This window comes from Dermacentor andersoni, chromosome 7, assembly GCF_023375885.2.
Source record: "Dermacentor andersoni chromosome 7, qqDerAnde1_hic_scaffold, whole genome shotgun sequence".
NCBI lineage: Eukaryota > Metazoa > Arthropoda > Arachnida > Ixodida > Ixodidae > Dermacentor > Dermacentor andersoni.
The window spans coordinates 120,505,534-120,520,603 of NC_092820.1; positions in this window are offsets into that span (position 1 = coordinate 120,505,534).

Genomic DNA, 15,070 nt, shown 5'->3' on the forward strand with positions numbered 1-15,070 from the left:
AGGTCGCGGGTGCGGTTCTGGCCTCCGCGGTCGTATTCCGATTGGGAAGAAATGCGAAAACGCTCGTGTACCTAGACTTAGGTGCACGTTAGAGAACCCCAAGTGGACAAAATTTAATCTGAAGATCCTCACTTCGGCATGCCTCTCACATTGTGGTTTTGGCACGTAAAACCCAACAATTTGATTTCTTTTTCTTACCTTGCGAGCCCTTTGTCTTTATTTCATGGGAGTTGTCCTTTGCGGAAAGTCCCGTACGGTCAGAGAAATCTGGAGACTTCTCACTAGGTAATCTTGCTTTTAAATGTGCCTTTGCCAGTACTATGGAGGACAAGGCGCTTTCCTTCCTTCGGCGCTTTCCTTCGTATCGCCCTCTATGATCCTTCGGATCATAGAGGGCGATACAGAGTGCGCAATGGCGAAGCGTAAGTTCTTTTTTCTATTTTTTTTATGGTCAGTGCTTGGTTCGTGCCACAGGGGCGCACGTAACAAGATTGGCCGCTTAATATACAGAGCGTCTTCGTCACTCCCCCCCCTCTGCACAACTTCCCGTTTTGGCGTCCAAGGAATCTGGTCACGTTACCTAAGCCTCCCTTCCTCCTTTCCTTCTTTCCTTCCTCCCTCCCTCCCCCTTCTGTTCTTTTTCTCCCCTTGGCAGAAAGTCTGGCTGGCCTGGCGGTGAAGCATAGGAAAAGAACATCTACTGCAGAAGTCAAGGAGGAAAATAATATTGTAATGCATAATTATTGAAAAAAGAAATGTTCATCGCAAGCGCGATTCGAACCGAGGACCCCCCATTCAAGAGCACTATGCTCTTGCTCAGCGCCGTGAGCGACGAACAGAAATCAAGCTTATTCCCGGTTATTTATCCGCTATCGCATGTGGTGCAGCTCAACTAGGGACAAACGGAGCAATGCACGTCCTCCTTCGTAGTACTGTAGTAGGCAAAGCCACACTTTCACCAAAGTAGGATTATGCAGCGCTAAGTCGCCCGATTACTCTGACCGTACGCAACTCCCTTTAAAGTTCGGATGGAAATCTGGCACGTTGGTCGTGAATTTTTATGTAGAAAAAAGAAAGTAAGAACAGAAAAAATATAATAAAGAATGTAAAATTGAATGGTCAGGGAGGTTAACAGAAGAATCCACTAGGTCGTTCGAAGCAAGATGAACAAAGTTTAGACAACTCCGTGAACTAACCATCATTGCTATGCTGAATGAATATCCGTAAATGCGGCGGACGCAGGCTCAAGTGCCAGATTTTCCTCTAATATTCCTAGTACGAAATGAACGGAATCTTTGCAGTCCGTGCTACAAAGGCACCAACACGACACTAGGCGCCGCTTTTTCAACTGTGACACACTCTTGTACATTTTACTCCTATTGGCACCGGCTTTTCGCCTTGCGAAAAGTATTGTCAAAATTCATAATCCTCCCCTCCCCCCACCCCTCTTCCCCCGGGCATTGCCATTACATTAGGTAAAACACAACGGACCACCAATAAAATGATAAAAATGTTCATTCTTATAGTGAAGGCTTACCGGTGTTTTAGGGTGCACTCACACAAGCCTGAGGACGGCGCCAAACGTTGCTTTTGTTCCACTAGACCAAACCTGCAGTGAGGCCAAAAACAAGTAAAACGTGTGCTTTCCCCCTCATCACCGTCTTCTGTGCAACGCTTCAACGGCCGGCAATCACGACAGCATGCAAATGAGTCTCATCTCAGTGCACCGGCCTCGAGCAAACAGGCACGGCGCCGTTCATTCACCAAGAATAATAAACACGGCGTAACAAGCACACTCGGGCCGGGTGGTACACAGTCGAGGAGGACCACGGCGGAAGCGTCCCACCGGATGGTGCACTCGCACTTATTCAGGACTCGTGCCGGCCGTATCTCCCATGAAAACGGTCTCGTGTTATTTTTTTTTTTTTTTTTTTATTCTTCGTCGCTTAGGCACACCCTTCGACTTCCGAGCTATGACAGCGAATTAGTTGGAGAGAAGCAAGAGGCGTCCCGGAGCAAACATCACGCCGGCGGGCCTCTTGATGTTGTAGGAAGCCGTCGTCGCGCACACACACCTCCCTCGATGCAAAAAAAAAAAAGCCCGCTTTAGTAGCAAGAAGGAGGCGCCAGAAAAAAACTAGCTCACGTGACCGTCCCGAACCAAGCGAGTTGTGAATCGCGAGGGGCAGTATAAGAAGGATTGTTGGCACACCTTCACGCGCGAGCCTCTCGCCTTCAGGCCTGAACACCCTCATTCATCACTAGTTTTCTCGTTGTTTGTTTTTTAATCGCTTACTTCACCTTAACGAAGCGAAGCTTTCCTATTTGCAAGGAAACTTTCGCAGTCGACTGTTCGCGACTAGGATAATGCGTGTTGGTGAACTGTAGCCTGAGAGGATTATTTCGCATACTACGACTTTTCTAAAGCCAAGCTTTCTTAAAGACACCTCCCCGACTTAGCGACCGTGGCTGCTCCTGCTTTTATGCCCAAGCTTGCGTGTGCCTCAGGTTACATAGCGCATGCGCGCGAGATCCTGTTCGGGCAAAAGCACGAGCATGCTCACCAGTTCCTATTAGGTCACAGAGGTAGGAATAAAACGAAAATGCCATCCAACCTTTAGCCCCGCATTTCGAGTTGCGCTAGCCATGGATATACATCTCTCCTCATCGTTCTTCCCTCAAGAAACTTGAACTTCGCATTCGGGACATAATATTGCGTCGCGACGACTCACACTGCGCATTCGCATGAACTCCTGTTTGCATTTTTTCGCTTACATTGTGAACATGCTATAGCGCATAAACGTAATGATGCCATCACACTAAGGTCGTGACCTGGTATGGTGCTGGAAAAACATTGCATCGGATTACGCGCTGCGTAGACAACAATAAAGACAATCGTACGCTTCCGATTTAGCTTTTTCGAGCATTTACGTAACCGCTTCAGGAAAGCTTCTATTGGCGAGGTCGGTGGCAACCGCTGAAAGTTGAGCTGATGTGCCTTGAAAACACCACATCCTCACGGTACCAGGATGAGGTTGAATGAGGTCGTCAATTTTGCGTGGAGGTTGAAACGAGGCCGATGCTTCTGAAATTGTCTTTCCACCTTTGTCAGTGTGAAGCAAGTCCTGCGTTTCACAAGCAGTCAAGACACAGCGAGTATAGAAAAGTCGAAGAGATAATCCGTCGCAAACAGATACATGTCCACATCTGTGAGCATCTCATCTGTGCGCCTGTCGTGTACATCTCAAGCCACATGGCAACATCGTATAAGTATTAGGCTTTTCAGGGCTCTCCAGTTTAGAATGCAGCTTGAACCTGCCTTCTATGTTTATTTGCCTCCGCAGAATTGGAGTTTCTTCTGGATCTCGTTTACTGTCTTGAATTTCTGTGCTTATTGCGTTTCTTTTAATACAAATATCTTCATTGCATATTGATATATTATATTGCTTTATATGCATATAAGCGCCGAGGAGTCGGCAACGAATGCTAAACACCGGGAAAGAGACAAAGAAACCTTCGCTTTAAAAGTACCTGCGCATGCTCACAGCAAGGCAGTGTCAACCTGTATTTTTTCGCGTGTCCCTACGCGCATCGTCATTGGCAGTTTGGCACTGCCTTTCCATGAGCATGCGCTGGCAGTTTTAAGGCGAAGGTTTCTTTGCCTCTTACTCCCACTTTGTGGGCGCAGTCTGCTGTCTTGCTGAGTATACAACTACTTGAGTCAATGGGTATGTCCCACTGGTATGTGCCCGAAAAGAGTACCTGACTGGGCGCTGAACACTGGAACTGGACATGTTCACAGCGTGTGTGAACATTCTTGACCAATCCTCTAGAATGGGCGCATGCCGCTGGGTAGGGAGCCCATTTAGGCAAGAAGAACAAGAGGCAAGAGGTGAAGTCACCAACAAAAAAGTTTGTGTGTGTCTTCTGGTGTTCGTATTTTGTGTCTGGCTTTCTGTGCCGCGAACACGGCGCTTTATTCTGGGGAAATGTTTGCCTCGAACGAACGCGGAAAAACTCGGTCGTTCAAGCTTCCGGCGGTCATGCGAAAAGTGCCGTTCCCTGACGATGAAAAGCTTCGTGGCGCGCATGCGCGGTGGACTCGCCGCTTCACGCGCGTTCACTGGAGCATGCCAGCGGATCTTCTCGTTAAGGTTCAGAGCGCACCGACCAAGACGAGGTCGTCTTTCGTCCGCGCCGCATACTGCGTCCAGGCGAAAGCGCTTTGATAGAGCCATAGTGATACGTGGCTATAGGCTTCGGGCCGTGCGATGCCCCGATAGTCTCGATGACCGTGCCGACGACGGCGAGAAGGGAAAACCCATTTTCACGGTGCATTGAACATTCTGGGAGGAGCACGACGGTAAAGGACTGCGTCGTCGTTGTAAAAATGAATAACAAACAGTGGAGAAGGCAAAATGTTTCGGTTCCTCTACAGCGCCACCGAAACCCCAACTCCCCATGCAAAGGTTTCTTCCCTTTTGCAGTTGCTTGACCTGTGGGTTTTTCATACTTGATTTGGATTTTGCTCACGGGCTATCCCCGTGATCGCTCCTTTGATGTAGCCCATATTCGCCGAGCACCAATTACGAGGCAGCCGGTAAGGAGATGAACCTCTTAGCGTCGATCGAAGAGACGGGATATGGAGGGAACCCAGACGCAGGTTTCCGGGGGCAAAGTGGTGGGAGCGCTGCGTAAGTGGTTCGATTTACGGTCGTTCGTTCGAAGGTGTCTCACGCTTGGCTTCCTACTTCGATTAGGTGTCCGCCGTAACGTTTAAGCCGCCCTCAGTGGCGTTCCATGACACTGCCATTACTCCTGTGGGTGCCGTCCCTACACCGCAAACTGGCTGCGTGCACTCTTTTAATGCGATTGGGCACCTTTGCCTACTTAAGGCATATTTAGCCTATCTATCTATCTATCTATCTATCTATCTATCTATCTATCTATCTATCTATTTTTTTTCATCAGTGCATATACGTGTTTGATTGGAATGGATGATAGCGCCGAGTACAATGCCTGCGGTGTCGAGGATACCATAGAACATGTACTGTGCTTCTGCCCATGTTTTGAAAACCAAATACGTGACCTCTGCACAGGTCTAAATCAGTTAGGTAGGAAACCGTTCACTTCGAACAAGATCTTGGGACCATGGCCTCGCGCATCGCAGCTACAAAAGGCCACAAAAGCGCTGTTGCGATATTTCAAAGCTACCGGACTGAGCGGCCATCTGTGACGCGGACTGAGTGACCGTCAGTGCATATAGAACAGAAAACATTACCACGGCGGCCATATCAACAGTGCATTTCTCTTGTCATCTTAATCTTTCCCTCCCCTTCCCCCAGTGTAGGGTAACCAACTGGGTTCAATCCTGGTTAACCTCCCTGCCTTTCATTTATCATTTTCTGTCTGTCTGTCTTTGTCTGTCTATGTCCTTGTTTTGTCTGTCTGTGTCTGTCCTTGTCTGTGCCTGTCTGTCTGTCTTTGGCTGTCTGTGTCTGTCTGTGCCTGTCTGTCTGTCTGTCTGTGCCTGTCTGTGTCTGTCTGTGTCTGTCTGTCTGTCTGTCTGTGTCTGTCTGTCTGTCTGTCTGTGTCTGTCTTTGTTTGTCTGTCTGTGTCTGTCTGTCTGTGTCTGTCTGTCTGTGTCTGTCTGTCTCTGTCTGTCTGTCTCTGTCTGTCTGTCTCTGTCTGTCTGTCTGTGTCTGTCTCTGTCTGTCTGTCTGTCTGTCTGTCTGTCTGTCTGTCTGTCTGTCTGTCTGTCTGTCTGTCTGTCTGTCTGTCTGTCTGTCTGTCTGTCTGTCTGTCTGTCTGTCTGTCTGTCTGTCTGTCTGTCTGTCTGTCTGTCTGTCTGTCTGTCTGTCTGTCTGTCTGTCTGTCTGTCTGTCTGTCTGTCTGTCTGTCTGTCTGTCTGTCTGTCTGTCTGTCTGTCTGTCTGTCTGTCTGTCTGTCTGTCTGTCTGTCTGTCTGTCTGTCTGTCTGTCTGTCTGTCTGTCTGTCTGTCTGTCTGTCTGTCTGTCTGTCTGTCTGTCTGTCTGTCTGTCTGTCTGTCTGTCTGTCTGTCTGTCTGTCTGTCTGTCTGTCTGTCTGTCTGTCTGTCTGTCTGTCTGTCTGTCTGTCTGTCTGTCTGTCTGTCTGTCTGTCTGTCTGTCTGTCTGTCTGTCTGTCTGTCTGTCTGTCTGTCTGTCTGTCTGTCTGTCTGTCTGTCTGTCTGTCTGTCTGTCTGTCTGTCTGTCTGTCTGTCTGTCTGTCTGTCTGTCTGTCTGTCTGTCTGTCTGTCTGTCTTACGACGACCCACTGTCCCAAGCTGTCCACGAACTTGGTCCACTATAGGCATGCGCTCTTGATCATTCCACCGTCGCCACTCCAGCTTCATCATTCGACTGTCGTCATGCCGTCATCCGTCACATCATTGTTACCGCAACACTCGTCGTTATTTCTTCATCCTCATATTGTCGTCACGCGTTTGTCGTTATACCTTCGTCATCACTCAATACTCGTCGTCTCATTGTCACCACGCTGTCGCCGTCAAACCGCTTTGTCGTTTCACCGACGTCATCCCTTCTTCGACAAGGCCTCGGTGTAATGCAGGCGCCATCATGCTGCCAAGCACATGCGCGACCTTGGTGCGCGAGCTCCACAGCAAAGTTGGACGATGCAGGAGTAGGCAGCATGTAGGGGAAGCAACGGTATAGTTAGTCTCACAACGACCACTAGAGAGGTTAAATAAATGTGACTTGAGAAACACGGCTTGTCTCTACATTGCTCCAATGCTAATCGTATTACCGTCGACAGTGATCGTGAGATGAGTTCTGCTGCCCTAATCTTGCTCTGATACATGACTGTCGGAATATTTTGGAGCACCTGCGCGCTGCGCTTGGCTTCGCTATCTGTAACGACCAATGAATATATAAAAAAGACGGAACCAGCAGCCCCGAATTATTGACTACGCTAAGTAACTCCACTGAAATGGGAGAAGATGACGAGGCACGAAGTTCATTGTATTGTGTATCCTTGAGTACTTTTAAGGTATTATGTAACTCGATAAGTAATTTCATACTTCTGTGCTACCCTTATTGTGACCCACTGAAAACATTGTTTCCTTTTTTTTCTTTCTTGCGATATGGGAGAAGACTAAGATGGCGTGTAGCTTGCTTGGTTAGCCCTTGGACACTTTAACGCTTAATTTCAACCGAGAAAACTAACGGCTTTTGTATTTTCAGCGGCAATGTTTAACAGTGTCCCTTAAAACCATTTTGCGAACTCGGGGAGAAAGCCTATATAAGGTAACTTTTTTTATGTTTTTTTCACCGCAAATGTAATGCTTCTGTTGTACCACCATACCGATCACGTGGTACTGAATGCGGTACCTACCGTCTAAAGGTGATATGAATTACGATTTATTCATGTTATTGTGGCTTGCATTCATTATGTTATCGACTGACACACTGAGCCACTTTGGTCAACAAGTTCTATTATGCGAGCAGAGACTGCTCAAGTGCCTAGCTTTCTTGCAGGCTTCGAAACTATTCCTCAGTGGCCTCCGTTGCTTAATGCGTTTGCCATAATTTCTTTTCTGTCTCTAACGTTCTTTTTCTTTCTATAATAAAGTATCATGAAAGTCATATTCCCTCTAGATTCGTGGCAACATATTCATGTAATAAAGAAAGACAACGCAATTTCGGGTGTACTGGTACATACGCCACTCGCTTCAAGGGCGGGAAGTCCTTCCTCCGGACACAGGTAAATTCGTTTTCGATTACCTGATTTTCGTTTCCGAGGTATGAAGCGTAATGTGCCAAGAATATTACGAAATCTAGATTAATAACTTCTTACCTCCAGTAAAAAAAAAAGAGACAGCTTTTTGTTTATCCAATAGTTTTTTTTTCTTTCTTGCGGTGCACTTAACACACGCGTTCAAACGTTCTTCCCCTGCTTCAGTACAACGCAGCACCCTAAGGAATGAAGGCCACAAAAGTAAGAAATAAATTAGCACTGACACGTACTCTCTAAGTTATACAAACGGCAGCACGATTCTAGCGTGCGAAAGTACGCCAGTACGAAAGTATGACAGCACCGTGCCTAGCATCGCTGACGTTATCGTGACGTCATGAGAGCGAATCTGCTGACGTCCCGTAGCGATAAGGGCAGGTATGATGACGTTGCTTCCAGAATAAGGAGCATAAACAAGACTGCTGCACACGCTTATTCCAGATGCGCTCGCTTGTGGCAGGCGCAGTAACCGAAGGAACCGAGCGAGCCGATGTTTCCTGACGTCATCCCGCCCCCACTTCCTGAACTCCGAAACCTAAACTGGTTCGTAGGGACGTGCATTATAATGAATTATTTAAGGCGTTCTGACGCTTGCCAGTAACGTTTTCTTGAATTCGGAGGGCTTCGGCATTCATCAAACGCAAATAAAAAAGAAAAGTGGCCCGTGGAACACAGTACGTCCGTGCTCCTTTCAACGCCAACTGCAACGAAATCTTGGAATGCATAAAACGAGCCAAGCTTCAGATTGTATGTGGCCTCCGTGCGGGCCAGCTGTACCGGCCACGTGGGCGTTGGTACTTCCACTTTTAGCGCGACGACTTCTGCGGTGTGTCTTTGGCGAGAGCTTTGAGTGTGCGCGCCACGAGTGTCCGCCATGACTGTTTACGCGACAGAGGCATCTTCGACCTACGATTGCTGTGGAGAGTGTCGAAACGTTCGTCGTGGTCAGCCTTGCCTCTGGCTTCCAGTCCGCGACGCAGGGCTGTGGGAACCAATCGAATGCGCACGGTGCGTACCACAGCGATCTGCGTTGTCGCCTCAGCCTTCGACCTCTCCTGTCCGCGTAGCGCGACGGTTTATGCCACAGCATGGAGTCGAAGGATCTAACCTCGTAACGCAGAAACAAGGAATCCGTTGACGGGAAGACAAACGTTGCTAATAAACCCAAGTACACTGCCCTTACACAGAACTCTCCGCTATGAGCGAGTGAATTCGGCCCGTTAGAACTAACTTGTACGTCCCCATTGGGACTAAGGTTGCCGGGATGCCGACCACCTTGCGTACGAAATGAACCACGGCTGTAAGGCAAAGCCACCTTTCGTGCTTGCAGGAGCTCAGCTGGACACAACGCAACGATAAACACGCGCTCGGCGCGCTTTAACTGTGACGTATAACACGAATAATTGCAAACTGAACCCTTTTTTAGGAATGATAGTTGCGCAATTCTTCATCGTTTCTTTCTTTCTTTCTTTCTTTTTTTTGCAGAAGAGAAAAAGATTGGCATACCTGTTTCGCCCGCTTGTATGCGTATGAATATTCGCCGCACAAAGTGCAGTGGCTCCATCTGTCGAAGCGCATGGCAAACCGAAGAACTAGGAAAAAAAAAGGAAAAAAGAAGCTTCAGACTTCAGAGAATCCTTGACACCCCGAACTCGATGACGGCGAATAGCAGTTCTGCGAACGGCATGCTATTTCATTCTTTTATTTCGGTTGATGCTAATTCCTCAACATTCTTATATTCAACACTCTTTCACACTCAGTAAATGACTGTTGCGAAACCGATGCGATTCTTATATATACTTTTCCAAGGCCGTTGACAAGGTTTCTATAAAAAACTGTTGTTTAAGTTAGAACAGCTAAAAAAACACAAAGCTTATTGTCACCGTTGTCGCACGTAATCTTCAAATAACATGCACCTGATTAATTTGTTCACTCTGGCATTCCTCAAGGCTCGGTGCTTGGCCCCCTTTTATTTCTTACATCTATAAATGATATTGTAGATCACACACCGGTAAAATCAGGTTGTAAGCGGATGACTGTGCAATTTCTTCGTAAATCAAAAACTCTAAGAATTCTAAAAAGTTGTTTCGAAGTCTCAAGCCGGGCAAAGGTCTATCAATTTTGCAAAATAAACTGTCTCCGTGTCCATTACACGCAAGAAAGATCTCAATTTCCTGTATCCCACCCAAGACGTATCACTTTCAGAAATCTCGCGATACAAATATTTACGCACAGGAATAAAGAATGATCTCGGACGCACTGAACACATTGACACAGTAGCAGGTTATGTTAATCGTAAACTTTTTTCTTCGAAGGGCGCCCTAAACTTCCCGCTCCCTCCGTAAGAGTTCCGACCTATATAATTCTGCAATTCTTCCTATGTTAGACAACGCTGGTATAATCTGGAACCCGTACATTAAACTTTCATAAACTTTAGCGAGTGAAAAAGAAGGCTGTTGGCTTTATTTAAAATAATTTCGTATGTAGCTCAGAGCCCCAGGTATTAGAACGATATAAACTTCAACCCTTGATACAAAGAAATTGTATGTCCCGACTAAAATTCCTATAATATATAACAAAGACACTATAAAACTGACATCGCAAAAATTATCTCCTTCCGGATAAGCCAGAAGGCAATGACACGAGCTCAATAATGCATTTTCGAATAAAAAGCAACTGCGTCAAATACTTTTCTTTTTCAGCTAAATGTGAGTGACTGGAATGGTCTAACAAACGTTCAAGTCCTACAACCGAGACTAACATTTGTGTCGCATTCAGCATAGTGAATGTTCTTGTCCTTTTTGTACGTGACGCTAAAGTTTCTTTCCTGTGCGCTATTTACCTTTTTTTCATTTGTTTCTGCGTGCTCTTTGCAGTGCGTTTTAACCTATGTACGCATTTCCCGCCTTGCTAAAATTGCGCATGGGCATAGCACTGCAAAAATCTATGGACACTTTGCCGAGCTAAACAGCGATAGGCGAACGCCCATCTATGGCTGCCTCTGTTTCATTTGTCTGCGCTGCTCTGCGAAAGGACGCTGCGGTGGCCGCGAGCATGGGATGCAATCACAACCATACGGCTGCATGTTTTGTCGCCGATGTGCGCGCACCCCCACGCGCGTGTCCGCGCTCTCCCACACGCCCACTCGCACCACGCTACTGGCATGGCACCTCCTCTCCTTGCTCCCCTCGCCGGTGATCGCCGCTTTCCTGCGTCCACCACTGACTGCGCCCGGACACCCACGAGCCTCTAAAGGCTTACGCCTTAATAAAAAAATTAAATAAATAGGCTCGGTCTGCTCAATGCCACCCGATTCTTAGCCGATCACCGCTAGTGTGTTCCGCCATTGAATTATTAGTGAACTCTACCGGACGGCGTCATTTCGCCGACAAGCCACGCTCCTCGCTTAATAAGTAGAAGCAGAAAAAGAAGAAGGCTGCTCTTCTAGTAAAGGGAAGACAAGGTGTCTATCCGCAAGCCGTAAGTACACGTTTGTGATGAATTCAACATAGAATATGAAGAATGGAGCCCATCGTACAAAATCATTGTGGCTGCAGGTTACAGGGTCAGGAAGTTTACTTGATGAACACTGGTCACCTGGCCGCACTGCAAACTGCGACCAGTCAACAGGAGATAACACGTTTCAAAGGTGTCACACAATGAACGCTAAAATAGCGCTTGAACAGCTGAAATAGCACACAGCTTGCGCAACTACTGATGCTCTAGCGAGCTTCGTCACGCCGTATTGCCGTAGACAGAAACGATTCTTGAGTCTGGGAAATGTTAGCTGCCAGCAGACTACTCGCTAATAATGGGCGCGATCTTAATCTCCAGCAAACTGTGCTATTTTAACATCGTACGCTCTGCCAAGGAATGGTACTCGCGGTGGTGTAGTGGCCTTTGCATTGTGCCACTGAACCCCACGGCGCGGGGTCGCATCCCGGCCACGGTGGCGGCATTTCCATGATGGCGAAATGCAAAAACGCCCGTGTACCCTGCACTGGATTCACGTTAAAGAACCCCAGCAGGTCGAAATTAATCACGCGTCCCTCACTACAGCGTGCCTTATAATCAAATCATAGTTTTTCGCATGCAATACCCTGGATTTTAATTTAATTAATAACCTAGGAATAACAATATGCGCGTCCTTTAGTGAGCAGATCTTAGCACACCTAGTGGCGCCTGAGCGCACGCTTTCACGTGATCTTAAAGATACGTTATAGGCTTGCAAAAGTGTTCTGTCTATTAATGTTTTATACGTCACGCATACAAACAGAGCATGATTGCAATTTTTTAGATAACGTGACGAAATAGCTCTAAAGACGAACGCCAATAGAAGAAGCAGGACTATGGGTTCGTGTTTAGCGCTGCTCCATCCTGTCACCACACCCACTCATCCCGCTGTCCTTACTTTAGCACAGTTTCATAAACGAGCGACAGCACTGCGCGTACCGTGAACGGCCCTATGTTGTCGCGCGGTAGTGACGCGTGCTGACAGTCAGGAGTCTGACCACAAATTTGAGAAAATAATGTTCAGTGGCGCTACGTTGTGCCCCCCAAAACTGCAGCTTGGTAGTATAGGCAACGCAGTCGACGATCGTCGGATTAACTCAGCCTGCGATTTTCTGTCCTGTATTTATACACGCGGCATCGTTAGTTCCAGGGCGATTGATGGTACGCACGTCGATTCGAGAATGTACGCAGTCGTAATTTGGCGCGAGCGTCGACAGCGCGGCACGTACAACGAGCGTCGACCGCCCTTATCGCACCCCCCGATACCGCCCAACATAGCAGTGAAGGGCAGCGGAATCGGCAACAGTATTCGCGGGTGCGCAAGGTGTCTACCACTTCGAATGTATTCTGCTGCGCTGTTCGCTTCAGGAATTCCCCTCACCGATCCAATGCTGCTGACATGCCGTAAGGTCGACGCTCGCGTGACATTACTGAAGAAGATTACAACACAGCGTTAGCGGCTCCCATACAATCTGAGTACAGAGGTACGGTGGTCGCGACGTAACGTTAATGAAATATTCGGATATAGTCAACGCGTTTTGCACTAAAATCAAATGTTGTCCCAGTGGACCAGCCACATATTACATGTATCCACTGAAGTACACTGGAACTCCATTGATTGTCCAAAGCGATCGCGCTGTATTTTACCGCGCCATCACGCCTTAGCATACGCCGGTTATTTTCATTTGCGTCCACAGTTTACCAATTTCTTGTTTGTTCCAGCGCAAAACCGATCATATACCTTGCAGTACTTCTGTAAAACGCAAATTAAATTACGTTTAAGCAATTACCTTTTCCCTACGTAACATTTGGTCAAGGTATTGAGTTGATACCCAAGTGACATGCCTTTCTTTTTTCTAGCGCAGAGCAGCAGTTATGTCCGTAAACAAGCTTCCCTTCCCCATCAAGGAGCGCAATCCGAAACTGCAGCGCTACGATTTGCCCAGGTTCACCCGCGATGAGAACGGCTACGTCGTGATGGACACTCTCCGCACCGAAGACCTTCCGCCAGTGAGTGCTATTGGGGACGAGGAGTTACGGAGTCACCATCTGTCGGAAGCGCCTCCCTTGCGTTGCATGAGGGGTCACGCGGCGCGCTCCTCATAGGTTTCGCTTACGGAGCTCAATAAAACACCACGCGGCAGCTCTCCTGGACATTTATGTAGGTACTCTCAAAACGAAGGAAGTTTTTGACTGTCAATATAGTAATCATGGGCAAACTGAAAGCACAGGATCGCTCACAGACGCTATCTCTTTACCGAATACGTACAGTGAACGCCACTGCCCGCGGTCGCCGCGATGGAGTCTCCTGAACCGGCTTCTTGAGTGAAAGGTAGGCAAACGCTGAGAGTAAGCTATGTGAAATATGTTCCTATAGTGGGCTGTCTGTATCGCCGAATGGGGCTAATTAGAGTGCAGCCTCAATGCAGCGATCGCACGGGTTCCCAGCAACCGACTGCGCGTTTGCATGCATGTCCGCGCACAATGTTTTGCTTTCGCTGTGAGCGCGTTTTCGCACCGTGCCGTGAGCTTTAGTCCGCAGCATATGAGCATTTGACAGCACACGAGCAACCATTGTTGCGTAGACGCTATCACCACTGTTCAAAAATAATTTCGTTATAGAGAGTTCGACGCCTACGGTGACTGGGATGTGCTGTCGCGCCGATTCAATTTTTTTTTCTTCTAAATTATTGGACATTTCAATATTACTTCTCAAGTTGTGTCGCATTGTATGTTTGTCGGTCTTCTCAGCGTGCGATTTCCCTCCGCTAACTTTAACGCGACAGCATTAACGAGCGCCTGTCGCATAAAGGCCGGCGTCGTTGGCGTTGGCCGTGAGCGAAAAATGGCGGAAGGCAATTCATACATAAAAACAACTTGTAAGATGGGCTGGGTGGGAACTGAATCAGGCTCTCCGGAGTGCGAGATGGAGACGCTTCCACTCAGCCATGAGTTCGGTGGTTCAAAGCGCGACAAAAGTGCTTCTAGTGAATGCGGTGTTGCCTTAGAAACATCCCGTAGAAAGTTATACTGCGATGTATATCGGTAATTATGAGCATGTAGATTATAGATGTCACAGTTAAACGAGTAGCGAAGTACGTTTCCGCTATATTTCTTCTGCGCTTAGCGCACACGCACAGCCATCTTGTGGCAAACAGATGACCCCCTCCTCGCAATGTACGGCGCTGCCCCAACAGGTGGCACGCCACTCGCCCGCGTGTCCCCTTTGTCTCGTTTGAGCGCATGGGGCCGTGCGGGGACCGCTGCGAGGACGCCCCAATACCCTTGCGTTTAATAAGTTTTCTCGCTCTCTCCCCTTCCAACTTCCAGCGTGCGTCACTCGAACCCTCGTGTTTAGGCGGCGCGGCTCCTCTTTCCGCTCACAGTGCGATTCCTTGGTGCAGCGTCCGATGCGGGACGCCTCTGACGTGATCGCTGCGCCGTAGCGCGGCTGGTGGGAAAGTGTCCCCTGCGATGTGTGCCGTGCTGCTGGCGAGGAGTCAGGTGTCTGCGTGGTGCTCCCAAGCGAGATAGAGGACGATGCCATCGAGGCGTCAGCCCCACAATCACGTCCACCTTCATGGCGCGTCGCGGCCCGGCTGTCCGTGCCGACCACGACGTTTGGCTCGCATAGATCGTTTCTCCCTCCGAGACACCGAGTTCTTTGGTTCGTTCCGCTTGCTCAGGCGCACGTTGCGTCTTTGTGTGACTCAAGAGTATGCCGAGCGAATGAGTGGGCGGTGCGAACGGGGTGCGATAACGCAATCGCGTTCCACTCTTGAAGGCG